Source organism: Rissa tridactyla, chromosome 7 (assembly GCF_028500815.1).
Source record: "Rissa tridactyla isolate bRisTri1 chromosome 7, bRisTri1.patW.cur.20221130, whole genome shotgun sequence".
Lineage (NCBI taxonomy): Eukaryota > Metazoa > Chordata > Aves > Charadriiformes > Laridae > Rissa > Rissa tridactyla.
The window spans coordinates 3,060,546-3,078,696 of record NC_071472.1 but is presented as its reverse complement, the minus strand read 5'-3'; the positions used below and the strand labels follow the sequence as shown (position 1 = coordinate 3,078,696).

Below are 18,151 nucleotides of genomic sequence, written 5' to 3'. Positions count from 1 at the left end.
AAACTTCCAGTATTATCTCCAGTGTCATAAAATTCTTGCAGATCAAAATTGCTTTGGTGGTTTAAACTGGTGATTGAAACTGGCATCAGCAACACTGCTGTAAAAAGGCAGTTTTCTCCAGCAGCTGAACCGGTTGGAGAAATTTCTGCCCACTTCCTCTTGGCCGTTCATTCCTTTTCCACATGAAGGCTTTCTCCCCTTTTTTACTTGCACCAGTGAAAGTGCTTGTGGTGGTGTTTCTGTGGGCTAATGAAATGGTGTAGATAAAACAATATTTTTTTGCGCTTTAATTGGGAGGGGGGAAAGGTAGCTAGCTGGATTCTGCAAAATTTTCTCCAATAGGTTCAATTTTTGTTTCTTTGGGGGTTTTGTTTGTTTGTTTTGTTTGTTTGCTGTTTGCCATAAGCCTAAATAATTTCAGGGCTGTGGTTTTCAGTGGGGCTCTGCAAATATTTGTGTCGGCACATTGGGGCGGTTGAAGCCCTGCAAGGGCCAGGTAGGAAACACGCAGCTGAGGACCGATTCTGTACTGGGCTTGGGACTAGAGAAGATATACGTGCAAAAGGGCCTGTGGATTTTTCTTTTTCCCCACATACATATTTCCAGTCTTCTACATATCCCAGATAACCATTAGAAGCTGATTAAGAAATCTGTTAAAATATGCAGTGCTTCTAAGAAACTTCTAAGTGCTGTAGCTGAAGATGAAAGTTGTTTCTAAAATGGTTTAAAATTATTAGCACTATCAACATCACCTTATTCTCATTTTCTGTAATTAACAGTAAACTTGGGGTGTTTTTTCCTTTACTTTCTGCATGTCTCTGAATTAGAGCAGTGTTCCAGCTGAACTTGGAAATCTGACAGTCGTCACTTCCAACCTGGTAATGAAGTGTCGTGAAACCGGAGACTAGCCTGGCTCCAGACCTCTTCTGTATTTGCCCTGTATTTAAAGAAGAGATGTTATGTGATATTTTGTCTGATGTAATAAAAATAGTTAAATCTTCTCTTTAAGACCTAAAGCGCAACTTTTCCTTGGGCTCAAATGCCTCCTTGCTGCCCCGAGAGGGTCTTACTGAAATGCAGACACTCCATCTTTCCCTTTCTTAGAGAGCAACCTGTCTTATCAATTACTTCCACAAAACAGCATTTACTACGAATACTGTTTCTGCTGTTAGACTGGGAAGAGACAAACTGCATACCTGATATGTCTGGATACTAAGGAAGTTAAGCAACACAATCCTTGTAATTCCTCCTGACGACTGTGAAGCAGGGATGTGATGATTACGGTTCTCCCGGGAGATGTCTTAAAAAATTAACAAGGTCATTTTCTTAACAAAAATTTCCAAACCTCATTTCAACCAAGTAGGAAGGGAATACTGCTTTTATCTGCCTCTGACTTAATTGTCCGTGTGCCTGTTGTGGAGATGTCATCGTGTGATAGCAGTGCCACTAACGCAGAGAGGTGCTTCTCAAACCCCTGGGAGGAATAAGGCAGTTTCTGTGAAAGATTTTCTTTTTAGTAAAGATAAGATGGAAAGAGTAATGATGGAGACAAAACTGATAAAGGCAGAAATATCAGAAGGAACGGCAAGCTAAAGCCAGAATTTTTAAAGCTGTGTTAGATGCACCTTGAGAGCTGGAAAGGCCGTTCAGAAGAAGTTACCTACATCGCCGAGTCCTTTAATAGCAGATGATCTTTTCTCTGCAGAAGAATAAAGAGCGGTGAGGTCTTAACTGAATGTGTCTTAAATGGGGATGTCTGGCAGCGTGAGTCAGGTCCTGAGCTCCGGAAAGCACAGGTAGCCTGGAGAAGCTTGGTGTCACTCGGCATCTGAAGGTTGGATACAGGATTTGAGCCCTGCAGAAACAAGCGCTCCCTCCCTGATGCCTAAGTCCACTTTGTTAATAGCGCAAAATTACAATTGAACTAAGCTGATTAAATGGCACAGTAGATTTGTCACACAGAAACGGTGGCGTTAATCTGGCAGCCAAATATATTGGAGGGGAAATGAGGTAAAGAACCCAATAAAGTCCGTCCAAAATTACGATTTTCCTTATTTTAGGGAAAAAAAAAAAATGAAAAAGGCAAAACCCCTTCTAAGCCTTTTCATTTTTTTAATGTGTCTGGAAGGTCTGCTTTTCAAGAAGGCAGCACAGTCAACTGGGAGGAAATAGGATTTTATCTTTTATTTAACCAAGGAAGGAATACAGGTGTAACTTCAAATAAATTTGCTATTAAAAAAAAAAAATCAAAAAACATTATTACATTTGAGGAGTATTCTGAAATTTCTTGGAGTGATATGCAGGTTCTGTGGGACTGATCTGTGTATACTGGGCACCTAATTGAAGAGAGACATAAATTCGTTTCTGTTAGTAATACAATCATCTCACAAGGTATTTTTGATTAAATTAGACCTGTGTAACTAAATTGCTCCTGATGCCTTTTGTGGATGCTCCTAAATCATCAGCTAAATAGTAGCTGATCTAAGTTTGGCAAAAGGAAGAAATGAAGTTTTGGAAGATGATATTCATTGTTACTGATAGTAATCAATCAGAATTTGATACTTGTATATGGACTTGTTCTAAAAGCATTGTAATTATGGCAGTGCTACAAATCTTATCTTAATGGAGGAGGAAAAATACAGTAAATATGACCCATACTTGGAGCTTAAGCATTCTGTGGATGTTGCTTGTAGAATGAGTACCGTTTCCCTTAATTAAGGTAAACAGCAGGATTAAAAAGATACATTTACTAGGGTTTTTTTCAAGTACCATTAGAAGCAAAAGCAAAGTATATACTGGCTCACCTGACCAACTAGAGAATTGTTTTCTTCTGTTATTTCCTGTTTAATTCGTGCTTTTGATAACCATTCTTTGTCTTTAGAAAAATCTTTCCTGTGTTCTAGGGGTCTTTTTCAAAGCGACGCTCAGACAATGAGAGATGTCGGTATTTAGGGCACGTCCCCAGCTTTCATCTGCTTTTTCCTTACCTTTCATCTTTGTTTTTTCCCATCGTCAGGACCTGCGGTGCCTCCGCTTTGGTATCCCCAGCAGCAGCAGCCGGTTGGGTATTTGTTTCAGGAGGCGGGTGGCCCTTCTGGCCTGCGCTTCTCCAGACATCAGGGTGAAGGGAAAGCAGGTAGAGTAATAGCTATATGTGAGTGTAAAGCCTGAAAAAGTGGGTGGCAGGCTTGTGTATTCGGATACATGCGTTAAAAACATTTTAATCTTGCATTAAAAGTTTTACTAGATTTCAGTTTGATGGTGAACGCGCGCTGCTGATATAAAGAAATATTCCTCTGTTAAATCTTGTGGGATTTGGGGGGGGGGCACTTGTGAATTAATTTATTTCTAGGGGTTGCATCAAAAGAGAAATCCTTTGTAAAACTACAGATGTTAAAATACTGACGAAAAATGGTTCTTTTTCTGGGAAATTTTCCACAGTTATTAGCGGCTGAATATTGAAGTCAAAATGCAGAAAAGACCCTTGAAACCTACTAACTATGATTTTAAGATTTCAGAGAAACACTTTTCCGAGGCCTTTTTTCTATTTCCTTTCCTTAAAGGGAAGATATTTGTGAATTCCTAGTAACGTTCATGTAGCTTTACTTATAATTTCCCGAAGACTTGTTGCTTAAACATTAATAGAGGTTAAACAAATTACACTGACCAGGAGAACGCGGCCTAGTGCAGAGAGAGGGGAAGCCCCAGCCGTGGCGGTCCCTGCCCCCGGGCAGAACAGCTCGCCCTGTCGTACTGCTGTGAACGCCGCTCCTACAACTGGAAATCCAGCTGTTCCATAGGAGTTTGCATTTTACCTACAACGATTTTTGAGGATTTAGCAGTGCCCTGTTCCGAATCCTCTCCTGCTTGTCTGGAGCTCTGTGCTCTGGTCCGGCAGCGTTTGCCATCCTATTCCTTGTAGTGCCGTCGCCCCCCGTGCCTCTTCTCACGTCTTTGTGGGGTTTTGTTAGTGGGGTTTGGGGGTTTGGTTTTTTCTTTTCTGTCAGGTGGGAAAGTCATCTGGCACAGCAGGGTATTGAGCTCTTCTGAGAGTCTGGCCAGAGGTAACAAAGGACCATTGCTCTAGTGCCTGCCACGGATAATCGGTGCCCTCGGAGCTGTGGCTGCCCCGGTACCTGATATTAAGGTATGACTCTGCCGAGCAGGTAATGGGGGCTCTGCCGGTGTCCCTGAGTCCTTCCTCTTTTGGTCCCAGTTTTCTACAAAGCAGTAACATTCTGCCTATTGGTACTTGAAACGTGGTATAAAACTTCACAGTTCGTGCTGAATAATTATCCTTCAACTAAATGAATGGAAAAATACTGTTGAATGGAAACCGTCACAAGATCAGCCAATTAATACAATTTTTCTGTTGCATTTGATTGCCTTTTCTGGTCTTTAAAGAAGACAGAAAATAAGAGACATATCTGAAGAGATGCTTTTTTTTTCTTTTGCTGTGTAATCATCACAAATTCATACATTCTTAAATTTACAGCATTTTGTGCTTCTAAATGTTTCTCATTTGATTTTGGAGGAGAAGAATATTTCTTCAAACAATTGAGGCCCAACACTGTGCCATTTTTTCCATTTTAAAAGAATGTCTCTGAAGAGACGTCAGTGTTTTATCTGCTGTGTACTGTCCTCTTTTCAGTTTTTGATTCCGTGTCATGATTTCTGGTATTCGCTGTTTGAAAGCACAGGAACACTAATTATTTTATAATAGTAAATGTCAGTACACAGTTCTCTCAAAATCAACCAAAAATAGAACTTTAGTCCAACTTGTAACATCTTTGCAAGTTTTAAATGCAATTATTGATAGGAAATAGGCATTCAGAAACTAAAGCTTTGTATCTACAGTTCTATAATGCAGTTCCTTCAGTCTTTAGTTCTATGTTTAGAAAAATTATTACTATGACATCAGTTCTCTACAGATTTGTTACAGACATAGGCTGCCCTGGAGCTATAAAATGCTGTTAGGGTGATAGTAACTGCCACAAATATTCGGGGGTGAATATTTTTGGAACCATCTAAACAGTAGAGGAAGAACATTGTGGTATAAAGCACAGTGATACTTGCACAGTTTTAAAAATATTTTTCTGTGTTCTTTCTTTGATCCGAAAATAAACAATAAGTAGTATTCCTAATCCTTTCATTCATTTTTCCTGATTTATGCATTTTCACGTTTTCAGAAGAATTTCAACTATCATTGCAGTGTTGTAACCACAAAATTACAGTTGACAGAAATGTTGTATTTTGTTTCCAACTGTGTCACCAACATCCCAAGAATTTGCGAAGGTCACTAAAAATCACTCGCCACAGTTTTCCGTTAGTAAAGTAAGACCTCTGTCACCTTCACATGACTTGGGAAATGAATTACATTTGAGAGCATAATTTTAGATACAGTAGATGTTTGGATGAATGGCAGCATAGGTGCAAACTATGTTCTTTGGTATATGGAAATTGTAAAAAGGTCAAAACCATCTTCTTTTCTGAGAGATTGTTCAAATTTGCTGATGCATCATCTTCACTGAAAGGTGCAGCATGTGTGACTGGTCATTTAGTTGTTATTTTAATTAGTCAGAATTCAAAAGAGTACTTGGGTGAAACGTGAGTAAATCTCATTACTTTGACAGTGGTTGCTTAACTACAAAGAAAGTACATATTTAGTAAACCCGACTCACTTCTATGACCTAGTTTGCTGTGGATAATAATTTTCTTAGGGCAGCACTGGGCTTACTTTTCCCTCACTTTTCCCATGTTGAGCTTACATGAATGAAGGATTCTTCTCATCTCTCATCTTAATTTCTGGGCTACTCATAGCAAGGCAAGGTTTTTCCCGTTGATGTTTGTAGTACCTCCTGGTTCCCACTCCAGCTTTGCTTTGGTCTGCTCCTGATCCTCCTCCTGTTCCCATGGAAGCACTCGGTTTCCTGGTTTGTCATTCCTTTCTGATAAACTAGAGTTTAAACCCTACGTTCTTCATCTTCCTATGGCTGCAGATGGTGTAGGTGCTGGTTGGGCAGCCCCATTCAAAGACCACCTGAGATATGGAATAAATGGATGCAAAAGCTTCTCCGTGCTTGGTTGAATGAGTCATAACTTCCGTGCTCATGTAAATCTCTCTGGCTCCAAGAGCATGCCCTACTATTAACGTAGTACCAAATAAGTGAGAATAAGGATGAAAAGTCTAGATGCTGTGTTCATGTGTTTGTGAATGACGTGGCAGAACATACTCCATGGCAGGGACTGAAGCGAAGGGAGCACACTCCGTTAGTGGTTGCGTTGATAGGGGACTTCTGGGGAGGTTTTGGGTGGTTTTTTGTGTGTTCCTTTTGGTTTTTTCTCTTTTAGTTTGTCCTACCCCTTTTGTAGGCTCAAGTATAGTTTTAGTTTCCTAAGATGTACTGCCTAAAGTCCTATGATACTCCAAGAGATGGCTGCACGTTAGACAATCTCCATGGAGAATTTTGCTTTTGGTAATTGTAGAAGAAGTTGTTACACTGTTGAGCTTTAAAGAGAGATTAGCTGCTAAAACTGTATTTATAAATAACCTAGAAAGGGAAGAAATGTAGATATTCATGTTTGGAAGAGAAATGGGATTGCTTTATAATGTAGTAGTGTCTCATTGAGGGTTGTTATTTGGTGGTTTTTTTTCTTTCAGAAATATTATTTCGGTTCTCAGAACTTTTAATAGTACTGGGATTTTGACTATATTAAAAAATAAAGTATCAGTGTAACTACTACATAGAGAAAATACATTTTTGGGTTTTATATATGCTTATAAATATGGTATTTATATGTATGCACATATGGTTTAGACTTAAATATAGCATCTATATCTCTATATATGCAAGTATCAGTTACAGAGACGGTGCCCCCGTGGAAGGAGCCCCACAGCGCGGCGTTTTGCCCTGAGGACTGTGGGGAGCTGCGTCACCAAGTCCCGCTTTGCTCAGCGCAATGACAAATTTCATTAATGACGTGGGCCTGAGTGCTGCTGGAGGACACTCGAGAACTGCAGAGACTGGCCTTCCCCAGCCTACTAGTGATGAAATTAGTGAGGCTTTCATACTTTTAGTTAAAATGTCTTTTTTTAAAATGATAATTAGAAAGTGCAGTTATATTGGCGTCGATAAAATGGTAAATAACAGTTAAAAGCAGGATGAAATTCTTTCTTAGAACGATATTGGAGCAGAGTCATCTGTCATGCGATCTCATTAGTTCTCGCTTGTCTCTCACGAAAGCAAGACAGACATGGTTTATTTCTTTTCTTTCTTAAAATTCTTGATTTAGGAAAATACCGAGGCTGACTTGTCTGCATTACTGTGGAACAAAAAAAAAAAGAAACTCAGGTGGTTTTCCTCCTATTCCTTTTATGGCCTTTCCAACTTGAGTTGAATCATCTGGCGGGTTCTGAAACGGGAGGAGAAGGTAACCTTGGTGGGGATCGCGGTGCGTTGTGGGCAGTGCTGCTTCCCGGGGCTTTCTTCCTCTCCCGCCGCACGCATCAGGTGTGATCGCCAGCACGCCACGTCCGTCCGTGATTACGGGCGTAAAAATAGAAAGCTGGAAAACAAAGATCCCTTCGGTGTTTTACAAATCTATTAGTCCTTTAAATTTGTCAGTAAAAAAACACATAGAAAAGACTTTCAGTTCGCCCCGGGTAGCTATACACAGATTTTCTGTCATGCACACTAAAATTTCTGATGTTTTCTGTGTATACTTGTCTTAGTATGAAATAATCTTCATATGACTCTTAAGTTCGGGTTTTTTCTCAGAACTAAGCAAAACATACCTCCCAGAGGCAAATGACTGATGGAGATTGCAAAGCCTTTGTAGTATTTCTCGCTTATATTCCCTTATCTAAAAGAAAATGGTCTGAAATTTTGCACCTGTCCAAGTTAATAGCTTTCTTCTAATACCTAAACATCTATATGAATTGCAGGCGTGTTTTTCACCCGTGTGATTTAAAGTAACACATGTAACTTCGTCAAAGTTACTTTTGATTTATGCGTGTGCAGAACTTGGCTCTTTCAAGAAGCTAATTTGCTGAAACTAAAGCAAATATTTAATTCCTGAGGTTAGTGTGTTTTTGTTTGCATTTGTGATATTCTAATTAAAAGCAAACCCCCAGCATGGGGTGGACGCGGACGGTTTCCACAGCCCGGGGAGAAACGAGGTTTCACCATCGGAGCTCTGGACCGGGCAGAGACTCCTCTAAAGAAAGGCGGTGGCGGGGTCAGGGTGGTCTGCGCCGTGTCATTTTCTGCGTTTGAGGTATTTTGGTAAAATGTTTCAACAATACTTTGTGCTGTTGTGTCAATAACAGCGGGGAAAAAATCTACCTTATCCCAAATAATACAAAAATAGAGTACAAAAGCTATTTACAGTGGGAACAAATGGAAAGCTAATGACATTAGACAAATATATCGATGTTTTTGCATAGCTACGCAATAAACTATTTAGGTTAAAAATAAATCTGATGGTTTTAAGACTTAGTAGCACCCACGGGCATAAAAAATAATGTCTAAAACCAATTTATTATTTTTCCCCAATGATTTTTGAGCATTTGCTTTGAATGATTATCGTCATGTGTTCAGATGGTGTAGCTTCTTCAAAGTTGCTGTTTGGGAATAAACTAAGGAAAATATATTTGGGATTGAGAAAGTTTCATATCTCAGAAGATACAAAATGTTGAGTTGTATCCAAATAAATGTTTTGTCCCAAGTCCAGGAAGAAATTTTAAAAAAAAAAAAAAAATCAAAACAGATTCTTCCATTTGAGCAGAGACATATGTTTTGTGGGTTGGCACCAGACAAGCACGCAGAATCTTGTAGAACCAACTCTTCATACTCTAGGATATTTAGAGGAACAACATTCAAAACAAGGTGCTAGAGAATTTAAAAAATATATAAAAATAGAGAATATAGACTTTAAGACAGAAAATGTCTGTTTTCAGTCTCTTCACGACTGTCCACGTATTTCTGGTGCCATGTAACTGTGATTTTTTTGTGTCAGTGGCAAATGACATATAGGAATCAGGTATTGTAAATAAGATAATGTGGTATTAAAAAGAAAATGTTTTAATTCCATTGGTAAATTCACAGTAATTGAAGATGAGATCATAGTGACTGCTTCTGGCTGTTGGGATGATGATCATAAAATCATATAAAGAAAAAAATAACAAAATTCTTGGGTGCCGTTCAGTAAAATGAACGGGTCCCAAGAGATTCAGAAGATTCCCCTGAAACGCGGGTTTAACACAGAAGAAACTTTTTCCCTGTGATGTGATGCTCAAATTCCTTTGAGAAGGCTTAGAGGTTTTGAGAACAAAATTAATGATACCCTTACAATTATTGCGGTTGTCATGTATGAGAGAAAGATGATTAAATCTGGTCAGAAATAACGTCTGCAATGGGAGCAGAGTTTAAGTATCTGGATTTTGGTTGTGCATTTCAGTGCCAACAAAAAAAGAAAATATCTATTAAGACAAAAAGCAAAGTGAGAATGATTTACTTGTCAGGTGAAAAAAAAAATCTTTTCAGTGGCACTTCAAAAATCTGGGGAAATTTGGGTATGATTCAACTTCTTAAGAAAATTGGATGCTAAGTTGGAAGGGCAGTTGAGAGAAAGCCACAGTACCGAATTACATGTGCGAAGTTGCTTTTAGGGAAAACAAGTCACAGACTCTGAACCACTTTGAAGAATGATTGTTTAAAATGGCACAATGAAATGTCGTGTTCGTTTCCCTGTAGCTGCGCCATAGTATGTGTTCTGCCTTTAAAGAAGCGGTTTTTCCTCCAGTTCTCAGTGCATCTTCCATGTTAAGGTCTCCCTGTCAGCAGGTGCGCTTTCTGCTCTGACCGCTGATAACCATCTTCCACGCTGAGCTTATTAAACAAATCTGCTGATGGATTCTGCTTTGGCTTCCGTACCAGTTTGTTCCTCTGACTTTATTGGTTTGGCAAATAAAACAAGTACAGTACAGCCAAAGCCAAGCGTAGCTGACAAAAGAAGGGTATGTCACGACTGCACAAGATGTAGACCTGTTGAATTAAAGGTAATTATTTTGGGTTTAATATTCCCGTGGTGTACCTTCACAGAGCAACATTTGCTGTCTGAGATGGGGTTGTTTATCAGCAGAACTTGTTGTGCGCCCATTTGTTTCACAGGCTGCTTCTGTGTGCTTCAAGGTGTTTCGTTAGCCTTAAATTATTTGAAATACATTTTCCATTCCTCTCCTGCCCCTCAACCCTGTCTTGAACCATATCTGAAAACGCAGCGGCAGTCTGCTGGGGCAGCATCGCTTTCAGTTCCTACACAGCAGCTTTTTAATACTTTAATAGGGTCATTTTGTATCCGGAATTTTTTTCCGTACCAATCCATCAAGTCTCAGTTTGGCAAGCATCAAGGCACAGTGTACATCCAATTTCTTTTTCAGATTTTTCATTAGAAAAAGAGAGTTAGCATAATCATGGTATAGCCAATGCAATTTTATTTCAGAGACTGATCTGACAGTTATTTTTTTCTACAGGGGTTTTAAATTTTTGGAAGTACTAGAAAGAGCAAAGAATATCTATTTAAGTATTCGATAACTTGCTGTTTCGCAGAAGTTGATTTGAAAGGTGTTCATTCTCAGGTGATGGAAGTTGTGGGGCTTTGGATTGAATTCAGAAGAAACAAACATGGACAATTCAGATAAAGCTGAGATTGAAATAACTTTTTGCATTGATAGAGGCAAACTGCAAAAACTTAGCGGTTTTGCTATTGGAGGTATTTAACTGTTATGGCTTTAAGCAGCAATAAATTGTCCACAGAAGCTGCGAAGTGATCTGGTGATGTGGTCACCTTTCCACACGCGTCCCGGCTGCTGGCAATCAGATGTCTCAGGCCTGCAAATAAATAAATTAGTAAATAGATAAATCATGTTTTAAAACACATATATATTCAAGATGATGAATTAGTTGCTTGTGTTAGCCTGAGTCGGATTGCTGCTGTGGTCGTGTGCTGTCAGAGGAGTCGGTAAAGGGTTTTCCGTTGCTCAGAGTTGGATTCCTCTCTAAACTGAGAAAAATTAAACCAAGTGGAATTGACTAAGTAGAGGGGAGAATTCTTTACAAAACAAAAGCTTTTTCTGTTGCTAAATGAGGACTGAAAGATTTCAAAAGCGTTGCAGCGTGTTAGGTTATACGGGGACTAGTGGGGCTTAATGTGGTATATACTGGTGGGCACGTACGTAAGGGTTGGTTACCCTGACTTTTGAAGTTCCGTCATTAAGTAAAAGTTCTTCAGAGCAGAGAACATCAGGACATTCTGAAGGCCAGGAAACACCTTTTTACTTGAAGGTGGTTGACCACTGGACCAGGTGGCCCAGAGAGGCTGTGGAGTCTCCTCCCATGGAGGAGATGTTCAAAGTCCAACTGGACCATGGTCCTGGGCCACCGGCGCTAGGTTGCCTGGTTCAGCAGGTGGGGTGGACCAGATGTTCTCCAGAGGTTCCTGCCAACCTCAACTACTCTGTGGAAATTTTATTGTGGTATTAATAAATAGACAAGGGGTTTCTCATTCAACAAAAGAAGTTGAGACCTGAAGAAAAAAGTTGAGCTATTGGGCATTTTAGCATAGGTTGATTCCAAAGGAAATACGTACATGGACTAGTTCATTTGGTGCTGACCTTACCATAAGCAAGTAATTTATTTTATTTAATTCATCTTTCCATAGTTACAGCACTGAAATACGAAAACAGCGCTAATAAATGATACTGTATGGTTATACTGTTGAATAATGTGGAGTTGTCTTAATAAAACCCTAACTGGCCTTTTTAGGGACGTTGTCTCAAAGTTACCTTCAATTTGGCTTTTCAAAGCTTAGAGAGGTGGTTTAAATTTTGATAATCTATTAGTGCTTTATAATATAACACACTTCAATACTAATTTGTAATTTTATTTGTCTTTTTTAATCTTCAGCTCATGGGATAATTACTGCTGTTGTTATTTTGGTATGATAACTGAATTTCCTACGTTTGGCGTGTTTAGTCTTAAATATACCCATGTGGAGTAATTGCTCTATGCCTCAAATAGGCAAATGCCTTCCCGTGAAATGGCTCTGGTGCTTGTCTCTTTGTTTTTAACAGCAGTTAATAAATGAATGTATGAAATGTAAAATTTTACTTAGTGCCTTGTTAATAAAAGAAACACAGTTTGTAAAAATCTTAAGTCTAGTTGCAACTAACCTGGCTTCGTGATGTTTTTCTTCAGATCCTTGTTGACGATGATGGTCATTGGAGGCATAAATATTGAAGAATATATCGTTTACAGACAAGATCTTTGAAATCTGTTTCCTTCAGACAGCAAAGGTAAGTAAAATAATTTATGTTATACATTTGTATATAAGTAATAAGTTAGATAGCTGTTGTCCTCACAATTGAACAGCAGCTGAAGCTCAGGAGCCTGACTACAATTCCAGAAGTTCTAACTTTTTTCAGTAAGTTTATTTATCCTCCTAATGGGAAAAATAAGCTATATGGAAGGAGCTCGGTTTCTTTTCCTCCTTCTAGTTACAAGAATATGAATCCTTAGCTTGGTTTGGTTTTTTTTTTCCTGCATTTAATGTTATCCCTTATTCTTTCTTTCTCATGAGTTTTTCGCACTACGGGTCATTTGCATTATCTGTCTGTGATACTGGTGAGAACCAGGAACACCTTATACATTAAAATCTAAAGAGTAGTTGGGCACGGGGATTACTACTCAAAAAGACAAAAGTTATGTGGGAAAGAAATAGCTAGCAACACACAAAGTAAAATAATGGTCAATCTCTTGAAGATTTGTACAGAAGTTTAGAAATGTGACTTCTTTTTAATTAAATATTAGTGACGCAAATCTGATGTGCGCTCTGCTTGGACTATTTATTTTGAATGGGTGGACTTTTGGTCAAAATAAGTGTTAGATATTCAGGAGAGTTTTGTTTGTATATTATTTTTTCTATTTTGAAACTGTATAAAACACTCTAGGTACTATGGGAAGAATCTTTTCTGTTACGGAAATAGAGCTAATTTTCCCACTCATTATCTGCTGTTAATTTAATGTGTGGCAATATCTGAAATTTAGTGATGATTATATGGCAGTAGATTTTTGGTTAGCTGTACAGCTCATCTATGAGCAAAGCAATTAAGACATAATTTCAGAATATAATTGAACTCCTAATGGGGCACTTTAATTCACTAGAAATTTACATATTTGCTTTTCTTTGTTTTAGTAGACGGGTCCAAAATGCGGGTACAGCTTCATTTTTGAACTTCTGAATACAGTGACTTCGCCTGAGACTTTTCAAAATGAAGCATGTAAAATGCTGTTGAATAAGAGGATGGATAAGTTCATGAATAAGCTACTTAGTTCTCGAATCTGAACTTTGACTAGCTCTCATTAGCTGTTTATTTGAAGAATAAAACTCACTGTGTTGTTAGGATGCTGTGGCCCTGTTGAAACTCTTCTTCACCTGCAGCGCAACACCATGTGATGCAACAGAGTCAAAACTGACCTACCTTGTACAAAGTTTATTCAGTGTTTGTAACTAAGTTTCTGCCTTTAGGCTTGTCCGGGCAACCTTGATCTGCTGGGAAAGGCCTTGTTCTGTAGATCTTTGTAACTGATTTTTCAAGCAGTATGAACAGAACATTCTTAGAACTGTGTAATAAGCTGGGACCCAGCCTGGTGGAACGTCAGGGTTGGGACACACAGGGACAAGGTTCTGTCTCACTTCTGTGTTAAAAAAATATTTCATTTCTGTAGCGTTTGTAATGCATTTCTGTTTTACTGCTCATTCTGTATCTTACATAAGCCAGAGCTTTCCTACGAAACCCCTTTTTTACTTTTTTGAGGGTTTTTTTCAGCCCATGTTTAACTGCAGGGGCACTAAAACTTCATGTTACTCAGGTATGTCGCCGTGTGCAGTGGACACTGGCAGATGTAGCCGGGTTAACGCAGCCCTGGTTCCATCGGTCTGGGTTTTCTCAGCTCCGGGGCGATGCTGTAGGAGAACAGCAGGTGGGAAAGAGTTAAAAAGCGCGGCAAGCATAAATGACTTACATGACCTAAAATAAGGAAACAAACAGTAGATGTTTGTTAGAGGGAAGCTCAAATTAAGAAAGAAATGAAGGCAGTTCTCTTTTCTTTTTTCCTTCCTTCCTTTTTTCTTTTTTTTTGACCCCCCAGAACGGAAGAACTTTTTCATTCAAAAGATAAACACTCGTGAGCTGAGAGAGGTTATTTATACCTCTGCTATGTTGAGGTTAAATTTTTGGGTTTGTTTTGTTGTTATGGTTTCCTTCAAGGATAGACCTTTGCCTATGTTTTCATTTGTTCTAAAATGGGGACCTACAACGTTTGGTAAAGGAAAACCAAATGTTTTGGGGGAATAAGTATCAAAGGTTGCGTTTGGGTTAAGAAGAAACAGTTTTAGTGTGTGAAAAACTGGGACAGGGAAAGTATTTCTTTGTAAGGTTAATGTTTTACTGGTTATTTCCGTAAAGTTTTAATACATACATGTGGATAAACATCTTGAATGCTATGAAATAAAAAAAAAAAAATATTAACTCTCATTCTCAGCATCTTAGCTTTTATTTTGCACTCCTTTTGTCTACTGGTACTAAAATGTTCGCAGCCGTATAGGTATGTGCAGCCACTGTTTCTATTCCATTTGATCTATTTTTAAATGCAAGGGCTTTTTGTATTTAATACGCATTACTGTGCTTGCAGTCTAATACTTCAAAACCTTAGTGACCTTGGTTCACCCACTTGTACCTTGTACATTATCATGCAGTCTTTAATTATATGATAACATGCTATTTTTCTCCATAGAAGGAAATCCTTGCGTTAAATAGGTGGCATTTAATCAGTATGCAGCTATCTAGTATTTTTAATTGTTCAGTGTGTGGTTCCAGATCTTCTGCGCTATATAATTTTCAAACCTTGCTCTGCAGATAGAATTAAGAATTTGCCTTTATCCTTTGCTATACCTTTTAGCTAGCAACAGGTTTTCACTAAGACTTTCTGGCAAAACCCAACCTCTGAAGCCCAGGTTATTTTGCAGAAGCATTTTCCCGTGGCAGGTCTTTTGATGGGCCGCTGGGGTTTATGTACTTTTTACAGTAGTTGCAGAACTGGGGTGCTCACTCCATGAAGATTCTTTCAAGCCAGAAAAGCAAGAGCAGCGATCCTCCATGAAAAGCGTAGGAATTGAAAGGATTGTTGGCCTGGGCATCTTTTATTGAAGTCATGGTTTCATTCTGCTTGGGGTTCAGCCTGGAGAAAAGGAGGCTGAGGGGAGACCTTATCGCTCTCTACAGCTGCCTGAAAGGAGGTTGGAGCAAGTGGGCGGTTGGTCTCTTCTCCCAAGGAACAGGCAATAGGACAAGAGGAAGCGGCCTTAAGTTGCTCCAGGGGAGGTTTAGGATGGATATTAGGAAAAATTTCTTCATAGAAAGGGTCGTCAAGCATTGGAAGAGGCTGCCCAGGGCAGTGGTGGAATCACCATCCCTAGAGGGATTTAAAAGCTGGGCAGACGTGGTGCTGAGGGACATGGGATAGTGGGGGTTTGGGCAGTGTTAGGTTGATGGTTGGACTCAATGATCTGAAAGGTCCCTTCCGACCTAGAGGATTCTATGATCCAGTTTCACATTGAGCCATTCTTACTTGTGTCCTAGTTCCTTGTGTGTCTCTCATCCTGCATCTCTGTTTTCATTCTCCCTCATCCAAGTAATTTCTAACATCAGCTGGTTTCTATTCCAAGTTCATTATCCATTCTCACACAGTACCGGTCTTCCCTCATTTCACTGACTTTCCGGAATTACAGTTCTATTCTGGCTCCGGATTTGCACCCCTTTTTCTCCAGGTGAGTCTGCACAGCTGGGTGTTGAAGGTTGCACATCTCTCTGCCCATGCCCTGCCTCAGCCGATGTGAGTCAACTCCAGTCCAACAGCCTTGGAGCTCCTTCGGTGGGACTGTGGAGTGCTCCGGAGGAGCCGAGTCTGTGTCTGTGCTGCGCTAGGGAGGTTACACGCTTCCCTAATGCTTAAAATTGTGCATTAGAAAACAGTTTGGAATTTTGGGGTATTTTTAAGATGCATATAACAGTTTTAGCACAAACACAGGGGATTTTCTTCATTCGTAAACTGAGATGGCACTTACTGGTTTGTACTGCTTGTTTCAGATCTGAAAGAAACCAGAACGATACATTACAAGTCCTCATATTTTTTTCTCGTTAATCACACAGAAGGGCGCAAAAACATATAGGATTAATAAAATAGAAAAATGGTTATGCAAACTTAAGGAGGGCGAGTGAGGTTTATATCTGTTTCTTGTATTTTGTCTTTTTAAACAGTACCTGGAAAATTCTAGTAGCTAGAGAGACTTTTATACTGTGCGATAAAATGATAGACGTGTTCAGTCCCCTGTGCCCCCTCCAGCTGCAGGCCGTGGAGTCTTTGAGAACTTTCTGAACTGTGTAATTCTGGGTCTCCTGGTATATCACTGCACAAAATCGGGCCTCTCGCTATCCAAACTTTGGAATTTATAAGGCTGTTGAATTCTACTGAAGTATACAGCCTAACGACTTGGCGCTGCATACAGAGTGCTTCTCTAAATAGTTTGTCTCAGAACTGTGTCATTACTAATGTTTTGATTGTAGTTATTCTAAGACAGAGAAGCAACAGTGTCGTGTTGCATCAGTTCTCTCCCTGCAGCAGCCTGCAGCCCAGATTGACGGGCAATTTTTTCCTGAATTGCCATTAAAACCAAGGAGCCCAATTGTCTTTTCTGAAGCCCTAATGTTTTTCTGAGAGCAGTCAATTTTCTGTCTCTCTCTCATCTTTTGATATGATAGGGTTGGCTTTTTTGTGAAATCCCAAGTTATTTTCTCTAATGCAAGATAGAAACTAATTCTACCTTTTGAAATTTAATAAAGGGAAACCTACTTAATTTGAAAGTTACTTCTACAGAAATGATTTCAAGAATTTGGGGGAAGGAAAAAAAAAAAAGATATTCCTAAAATGTTTTTCTACAATATCACTACTTTTAGGTACATTTTAGAGCCAAATTTTAGAATATGTTTTAAATATAGTAGACCTGATAGGTCATTCTCTGCCTTAGCAGAAAATTTTGTAGCTCTTCTGCCAAGTTTTTCACGTTTCACCAGAGCAAGATATTTGTTTTCCGTGGTCTCTGTTTCTTTTCCAGCTGGTCCTTCTGAAACAATTTTCAAGTAAAATATGAGGTGATGTTTTGAACTTTTCCTTGATGCAGCCACAGTAAATAAATACTGCAAACAAGGCCTTTCCATTTTGAAAGATTGGGACAGAGGGCACCCTGAACAAAAGTAAATATTCCCCACACATTTTTATTGTTACCACATTAATCAAGCTCAGTAGTTTAATTGTAATTTCAAAGTTAAATAACGCAAAAATTTCTGATACTGCAGTACATCCCTCTTTAAAAACATCGTAGCACAACTGTTAAAATTGACCTTTTTTAATGTCTAATTTTTCTTAGCAAAGCTAGCCATACAGCTTCTCAATTAGTTGTCTAAGGCTTCATACAGTCACAGCAGCCTGCGTGTCTCCAGAAGGTTTTGGGGGTTTTGATGATTTCAGTTTGGGATGTTGGAAAGTTAGGAAGTTTTACGAATATCCATCCTTACGTTTTCCTGTAATACCTCAAGAAACTTCTGTGAAGTAAAAGCCACATCATCTTCATTTTTCCTTGAAGAGCTATGGGTTTAAAATAACAGGTAATAGAACTACTATCATTATTTGTTAATGACACAAAATATTTAAAGGAAGAATGTACTATGTACTATAAACTGAATTATTCTTTTTCTGTTGTAACACCAAACCAAATTCAGGTCTTCAATTCCTTCTGAAAAAACAGTGCTCTAAAAAGCAGCTCAAGGGTAGCAAATTTAAAATATAGCTGTTAATGAAAACGTAGGAAACCATTGTTTTTCTTTACATGAAGATGTTCTGGAAGTTTGTGGAGGTGGGTTTTTTCCATTTTGCTATTTAATTTTATTTTCCCCTTACTATAAATTCACATCCTTGTAGACCTGCTATCACGATGAGAGCCTATCGAAACGGTTGAGGGAAGTGAAAGTACAAAA

The 18,151-nt window shown here is 38.9% G+C and overlaps 1 protein-coding gene across 18 annotated transcripts in view; it reads left to right on the top strand.

Moving 5' to 3' along the window:
* The window catches only part of MBD5 (methyl-CpG binding domain protein 5), a 144,835-nt gene that overhangs the window by 39,389 nt on the left and 87,295 nt on the right, over positions 1-18,151 (top strand). For 16 of the 18 annotated variants that reach the window (XM_054207678.1, XM_054207679.1, XM_054207677.1 and 13 more), the window contains exon 2: positions 12,258-12,355. The gene's annotated coding sequence lies outside the window, so the exon portion shown is untranslated. Of the gene's footprint in view, positions 1-3,205; positions 4,148-6,648; positions 7,432-12,257; positions 12,356-18,151 lie in introns of those variants that run through there. The other 2 variants (XM_054207665.1, XM_054207666.1) reach the window with 2 other exon arrangements.